General features: G+C 38.9%; 1 pseudogene; it reads right to left on the reverse strand.

The window, feature by feature from the left end:
• Nucleotides 1-7156: 7156 nt before the first annotated feature.
• LOC115871092 lies at nt 7157-7264 on the reverse strand (annotated as a pseudogene).
• Between the last annotated feature and the right edge of the window lie 294 nt (nt 7265-7558).

Raw genomic sequence — 7558 nt, forward strand, 5'->3', positions numbered from 1 at the left:
TTGCAAAACATTTTCTTTCTACTTGGGACTTAGGTATCAGCTCTTGATTGTACTAGACTAATATTAAGAAAGGCCATCCTGAATCAGAGTGATAGTTATTTTGATTGCCTGTTCCCTCAGGAAATAATCTCGATTGCAAGTATTCAAAATAAAAAAGAATCAGTGCCACGAGTGTCTAGAAGACAATTGTGTGTATGGGTCAGGGGGTGGCAATTGTGTGTATGGGTCAGGGGGTGGCAATTGTGTGTATGGGTCAGGGGGTGGCAAGTTAGTAGTTCGTCTTTTCCTCTTCAACATCTTTTAAAAAAATCATTTTATTGGGGGCTCTTACAGCTTTTATAACATTCCATACATCAATTGTATCAGACAGATTTGTACATATGTTGCCATCATCATTTCCAAAACATTTTCTAATTGAGCCCTTGGTATAAGCTCCTTTTTTCCTCCCCAAAACTCTCCTCCTTGTGAATCCTTGATCAATTATATGTTGTTATTATGATTTCATATCTTACACTGTCCATTGTCTCACTTCACCCACATGCCTGTTATTCATCCCCTTCAGTAGGGGGGCAGGCTATATATCCAACCTTGTGATGGGCTCCCCTATTCCCTCCTTTCCCCATCTTCAATATCTTATAATTTGTTAGCTGATCACTTTACCAAAACATACTTTATATTCTGAGGCTGGTCTGGAGAGAAGGTATTTAATGTGTTTTCTCTATGCCTTAGAACTTTAGGCAGCATTAAGAGAAAGAATGCTTAAGAAGTGCTCCTTAGATATTTAATTCTTCAGTGACAGCTAAGAGGAAAAAGCAGTCACCCCAAACAAATCACTCTGCTCGGGGGAGCAGGCACACCAGGACTTCATCTGGCTCCTGTCAGCGCCACTCCTGTGTGTCCTTGTTGATACATCACAAGGATTGTGTGTGTGTGTCTATGTTGGTGGGGGAAAGGATGCTTAAACAAACAAAACAAAATAAACACACACACACACACACACACACACACACACACACACACACACACACACACCAATATCCATGCCCACAAATTCTATGAGAAAGAGAATCAATGATGACTTTTTAAAATCCAGAGGTAACATTCGAGTTAACTTCATTTCATCCAGTCTGACTACCGTGTGTCGCTGAATAAAAGGTTTCTTCTGCCATTTCCTGATGTGTGGAGGGAAGGTGTCTGACCGAGGACGGCTCTTGCCGTCAGCATTGGTCAGACGAGGCTTGCCCCTGAGGCCTTTCCCAGACACGTATGTGCTCGCTGTGCCTGCTTCTCTTGGGGGCTGCTGGCGCCTGTCAGAAGTCTGGCTGGGCTGCTGCCTAGGGGTGTCACGGTTCCTGGTGGCCCTTTCTAAGGAGGCAGACTCGATGGGAACCGCATGACCCTGGAGCTTTCCTGTGTTGTCAAGACAAATGTGATTCATCAGAGGGAATCTAGTGCGGCAGGGACAGAAATAAAAAGTAAACGATTCTTTAATGCTCTCCGCTAAGGAATATTCACATGAATAATTAATAATCGGCAAAGCATTTCCCAAGCACCTGATATGCCCAAGATTAAGTTGGAGGCCCATTAAGAGGGAGGTAAAGATAGGGTATCTTTACTCAAAGAACTGAGAATATTTTGGTGAAAATAAGAAGGCTGTGAAGAGCAAAACTTACAGTATAAATTCTCTATGGGAATTCAGAGAAACAGAGATATCAAGGAAGTATTTATGATATTTTAACATCTTTGAGTTACTTTATCTTAATTATTTCACTCAATATCAGTAGCAGGGGATCTAGCTCAAATTTGCTTTAAGAACAGAAAGTTCCATGATAGAATTCTGGGGATGGTTTTCAGACAGAGGTGGATCCAGGTTCTGACTCTACTTTTATGTTATTCTCTTATACACCAATAAAGAATATATAAGAAAATAAATTAAAACATTTCATATTCAAAGTAAATAGTAAATAGTAAAATAAAATATCACCAGTATTATAAGTATAAACATATTTGGAATTAAACAAATGTCTGCCTCATCTCTTTTTCTGCCTACTTCTTAACTAAAATATTTTAAATATGGGAAGTCATGTGGACAGTACAGAAATCTTTAAAAAAATGTAAATCATAGGAAGTTTCTATAAATAATGAAATAATAATTATTGTAACAAATTACATGAATAATATCCACATTAAAACATACATATACATTTATTTTATAGATATTAATTCTCAATGATAATCTTAATACTAATTAAATTTTAGTAATGCTTAATGAGAATCACCTTGATAATAAAATAACCTGGCAATAACTTGGGATGTGGAGTCTATAGAATTGTTAGTTCAGTTTTTAATTTATTCGTGACATAAATTATGGAAAATAAAAATAGTAAGATTTATGCTAGAATTAGCTATTAGTACACAGCATGCATTTTCATCACTGGTAATATTGATTCTGGCACTCTGAAAACATTATATTTAAAGATAATATGGAGAGAGAATTAGAGAAGAGGAATCAATTCTGAGATAATATCTACAAACCAACTTAAAAATAAAATAACCCCACAAAGTCACATGAAGATCAATGTACTTAGCAAATACTGATGGGTTTCCAGGTGAACTCAAACCTATGGTTCATAATGAAGTCCAGTCACAGCGAGCTTTTAGACAGAGAACTACTTCACAGACTTGCCAGGACTGTAATATTGCTTTGTAGGCGATGACTGCTACATCGTTTCTACACAGTAGCGACTCTCTTCAAGCTACTGACCTCTCAGTTCATGGCTGAGAATTTTAGCCAATGTGGGAGCAGAGTTCACCTATGTACTTCAGGCGTAAAGTCGTTCAAAATTAAATGGATGCTTTACCACCGGGGTTTGTCTCTGGGTGAGACATGTCCTTATGTCTGTTCCCAGGTACCAGTGTGGGTAACGGTGGTTGGGCTAGATCTATAACTTGAACAGTCTTTGATTTTAGTATCTGACGTCTTCAATATGCTTTTCCCTTTATAATGATCCTGCTCTACTGTTGCCACTAGTGGTCTTTTAAAGAGCGGAAGACCATTTCAGAGCTCTGGCTTTAGAAATTCCCCCACCTTCATGCCTCTGTGTTCACTTTATCTTCACACTCAATAAGAGATTTTGGCCCCCATCTATGTGCTTATTGGAGCTAAGCAACAAGACTGCAGTTTGAGTTTTTACCAATAATACATATTTCACTCATTTTTATATTATGTTATGTCACGCCGACCCCCAGAGGGGGAGATCCAGCTTCTCAGGGGGGTTGTTTCTTTCTCGGCCAATTGGAACTGGATTCGCTCCCTGGACTCCTACCTCGGCCTATTTACTCCCACACCCCGATCTGCCTCAGGGCTCCATCTCCAAGTTTCCTTCACCGTACCTCCCAGTTTTCTGGTCTGGCAGCAGGAGCTCTGGACGTGCAATGGTGAAGTGCTGAACTAGTCAACGAAAGGTCAATGATTGGAGCCCACATAATGGATCTTCGGGAGAAAGACATCGGAGTATGCGTCTGTAAAAATTACAACCCAAAATGCCTGCCCTCATGAAGAGCTCACTGATGATATGGCTGCCATAGTACATTGTGATGAAGAAACCAGATAGTGTCCAGCTACGAGAAGGACTGGCACATCGGGCTTTAAAGGTGCGCCTTCAAACACGCAGTCATCTAAGTGAGGGGCCAACTAGGTCCCCATAGAAGAAGCTCACCAGCTTGTGTGATCCAGGATTATAAGTAATAAAACCCAAATCTGACGGAGGGAATTATATCAGAGCTTAAATTGTAGACATCTGGTTTGCAGAAGGCTATGGAGCACAACGGCAACCCAAAATCCATTTGCAACATCTACAAGTGGATTAAGTCTCTGGTAAAATCCCCTCTGACCATAGTTATGGATGTGAATAGCTTTGTTTTCAGACAGAGAATATTGTAAAGTTGACTATGGTGTCTGTATAGTTAGGTTGAAATGTAATATCTTATCATTTGATGCCCCCTTTGACCCAATTTAAAGTTGTTTCAGTGTTTTAAGATGTAAAGAGGAAACACATACGGATTAATTCTCTGTGGCTGTAGGCTAGGGATGTCAAGAAGAATGCACTGTAAAACGAATTATTGCATATGCAGTGAGGTTAAAATGTAACACCTTATTATTTGATCAATTTTAAACTTGTTCTAGTTTTTCATTATTTCTGCTTTCTTATAAATTAAGGCTTGTATCTATTTTATTTTGTTTTTGTTAGTGTCTAAAAATGTTTTCCTCTATAGTAAATGCAGGATAGGCACATCTGTAGCATCAATAACTGGGTTTCGGGTTCCTTAGGAATATGACATGGAAGGTTGGGGGGAAATGGGGAGCTAATAATGATGAGTACAAGAAAGAAGAAGATGTTCTAAAATTGATTGTGGGGATGATTGTACAACTCTTCTTGACCTATTGAATTGTACTATATGTGAACTCTTTGCCAGTACAACTAAAAAAAATAAAAGATAATCCTATATTAAAAAACAAACACACACAAGAACAGAAAATCAACATCTAAGCCCAAAAGGACAGTATTTACCTAAGGATAAAGTCCCAAAGGTTAGGAAAGAAGGAGGAATGGAAACAGGAAATATAGGGATGAAGTGGGACAAGGGACGGCACATTGGGGAATTGCCAGGATGAGTTGAATCAGAATGTGTATGTATTGTTGAACAACACCTATAATCTACTCTGTAAATCTTTACCTAAATCACAATAAAATAAGATTTAGTCAACAACAAAAAGAAATTTCATTTTCCTATGTTTCAACAGAAGTTTGTCTTGAATCTTGACCCTGCATTCCCATTTTCTCCAATTTGCATTTGACCACTTAAACTTATTTCCCAATGTTGCTTCTATAGTTGCACCTATCCTGTGACTACTGTCTCCACTGGAGGAGTCATTTCTAGAGTTGACCTAAGGGTGGATCCAGGATAGCGTTTAAAAACCAGCATAGTAATGCAATATATTTTTGACTGCTTTATAATTATTAAGCACTTGTACAAGTATCTCCCTTATGGATATATATAATTTCCCTATACAAATTTCACCACTTGTCTGTCAGTTTGTCATACTGTGGTGACCTATGTGTTGCTGTGATGCTGGAAGCTATGTCACTGGCATTTCAAATGCCAGCAGGGTCACCCAAGGTAAACAGGTTTCAGCAGAGCTTCCAGACTAATAACTGACATGAAGAAGGACTTGGCTTTCTACTTCAGAGGAAGGATCTGACTGAAAGCCGAAACAAAGGCAGCAGAACCCTGGCAGAGATGCTGCCAGCAGATGGGCCTCTCAAGTCCCAGTATACTCAACATATGCCTGAAGAAGAGACGACTTCTTGAAGGGGAGTTGACCATAGTGATGTGAGTCGGGTAATGCCTGAGGGAGTGGGGCCTTAGGAATCTTCAATTGTCGATGGGGCACTACACTGGGTAAAGAGGAACAGCTGCAAAAATCTTCTAATCATTGGGACTTGGAAAGCACAAAGTATGATTTTGGAAAATTGAAAATGGTACGAAATGAAATGGAACACATGAAGATCAATAATCCTAGGAATTGGTGAGTGAAAATCGTCTGTTATATGCCATTTTGAATAGAAATCATCTGATTTACATTTTGGGGAAAAACACAAGAGGGATGGTGTGCTATTCATTATCATAAAAGATCTTGCTAAATCCATTATGGAGCAAAATCCTATCTATGATTGGATTATATCTGTCCACCTTCAAGGAAATCAAAGCAATACAAATATTATTCAAATTTATAAACTAATCCCAGAACTAGAGATGAAGAAATAGAAAAAATTCTACCAATGACTTTAGTAGGAAATTGACCAAACCTGCCATCAAGATGTATTGATAGTTATTGGTGATTGAATTACAAAAGTTGGAAACAAAAAGGAAGAAACAGGAGTTGGAAAAATATGGTCTTGGTGGTAGAAATGAAGTTGGAGAATGCATGATAAAATTTTGTAAAACCAAAGACTTGTTCGGAGGAGCTACCTTTTGTCAGCAATGCAAAAGGTGACAATACATATGGCCTTGCCCAGCTGGACCACACAGAAATCAAACTGACTACATCTGTGGGAAGACACTCGGAGAAGCTCAATATCAGCAGCTAAAACCATAGAGCAGATCACCAATGGCTCATATGTAGGTTTAGAGTGAAGTTGAAGAAAAAGGAAATAAGTCCACAGGAGCCAAAATACTACTTTGAGACTACCCCACCTGAATTTTGAGAACACCTGATGAAGTGATTTGACCCATTGAAAACAAAGGACAGAAGACCTGGGAGCTGTGGGAGGAGATCCAGACCATCATTGCAAAAGGAAGCAAGAGGCCATAGAAAGACAGGAAAGAAAAAGAAGCTAAAAGTGATGTCAGAAAAGACTCTGAAACTTGCTCTCAATCGTGGAGTTGCTATAGAAAACAGAAGAAAAGATGAAGGCCAGGACATGCGCAAGAACCAAAAACAGAAAACCAAAAGGGAAGACCGTGTTCAGCCTATCTGAGACTGAAAGGACTCAAGAAGACATTCAAACCTCAAATTGCAATTTTGAAAGTTTCTATGGCAAAATATTGAATGATACAGGAAGTATCAAGAGAAAATGGAAAAAATACACAGTTCCTATACCAGAAAGAACTAGGGGACAGTCCACCATTTCAGGAAGTAGCATATGAGCAAGAACCAATGGTGCTGAAGGAAGAAGTTCAAACTGCACTGAATGGCTAAGCCTAAAACAAGCCTCCAGGAATTGATGGAATACCCATTGATATGCTTCAGAATGTTTAAGAAGCTCTGGAAAAACTCACTCATCTATGCTAGGAAATTTGGAAGATGGCTATCAGGCCAACTGAATGAAAGAGATCTATGTGTGCCCCTGATAAAACAACAGAACACTCAAACCATAAAATGCTATTATTGCTTTCACATACAAGTTAAATTTTGCTTCAGATCATACAACAACATTTGCAGCAACAAATTGTTAGGGAACTGACAGGAGTTCAGTCCAAATTGAGAAGAGGAAATGGAACAAACTATATCATTGCTGATGTCAGATGGATGTTGACTCAAAGCAGGGAATACCTGAAAGATGTTTACTTTACTTGTGTTTCTTTTATTTTTCTACGTAATCCCTCATTCAATCTGGACCGGCCACAAAGACAGACAGAAAGCTCAGGGACTTTGTATTCTTTCGCATCCTAATGCAAGCTTGTGTTTCATTGATTGTGCAGAGGAATTCAATTGTGTGGACCATAATAAACTATGGCTAACCTTGAGAAAAACTGAAATTTCAGAACACTTTATTGTGCTGGCTTGGAACTTGTACATGGATCAAGAGGCAGTTGGGCAAACAGAACAAAGGAATACTTCATGGTTTAACATCAGGAAAGGCTTTATCCTCTCACCACACTTGTTCAATATATATGCTGAGCAAATCGTCAGAGAAGCTGGACGACATGAAGAAGAATGTAGCATCATGGTTAGAAGAAGGCTTATTAACAACCTGCGGTATGCATCCGACAC

This window comes from Echinops telfairi, unplaced genomic scaffold (genome assembly GCF_000313985.2).
Source record: "Echinops telfairi isolate 266 unplaced genomic scaffold, ASM31398v2 ScPeMD7_3533;HRSCAF=4204_0, whole genome shotgun sequence".
Lineage (NCBI taxonomy): Eukaryota > Metazoa > Chordata > Mammalia > Afrosoricida > Tenrecidae > Echinops > Echinops telfairi.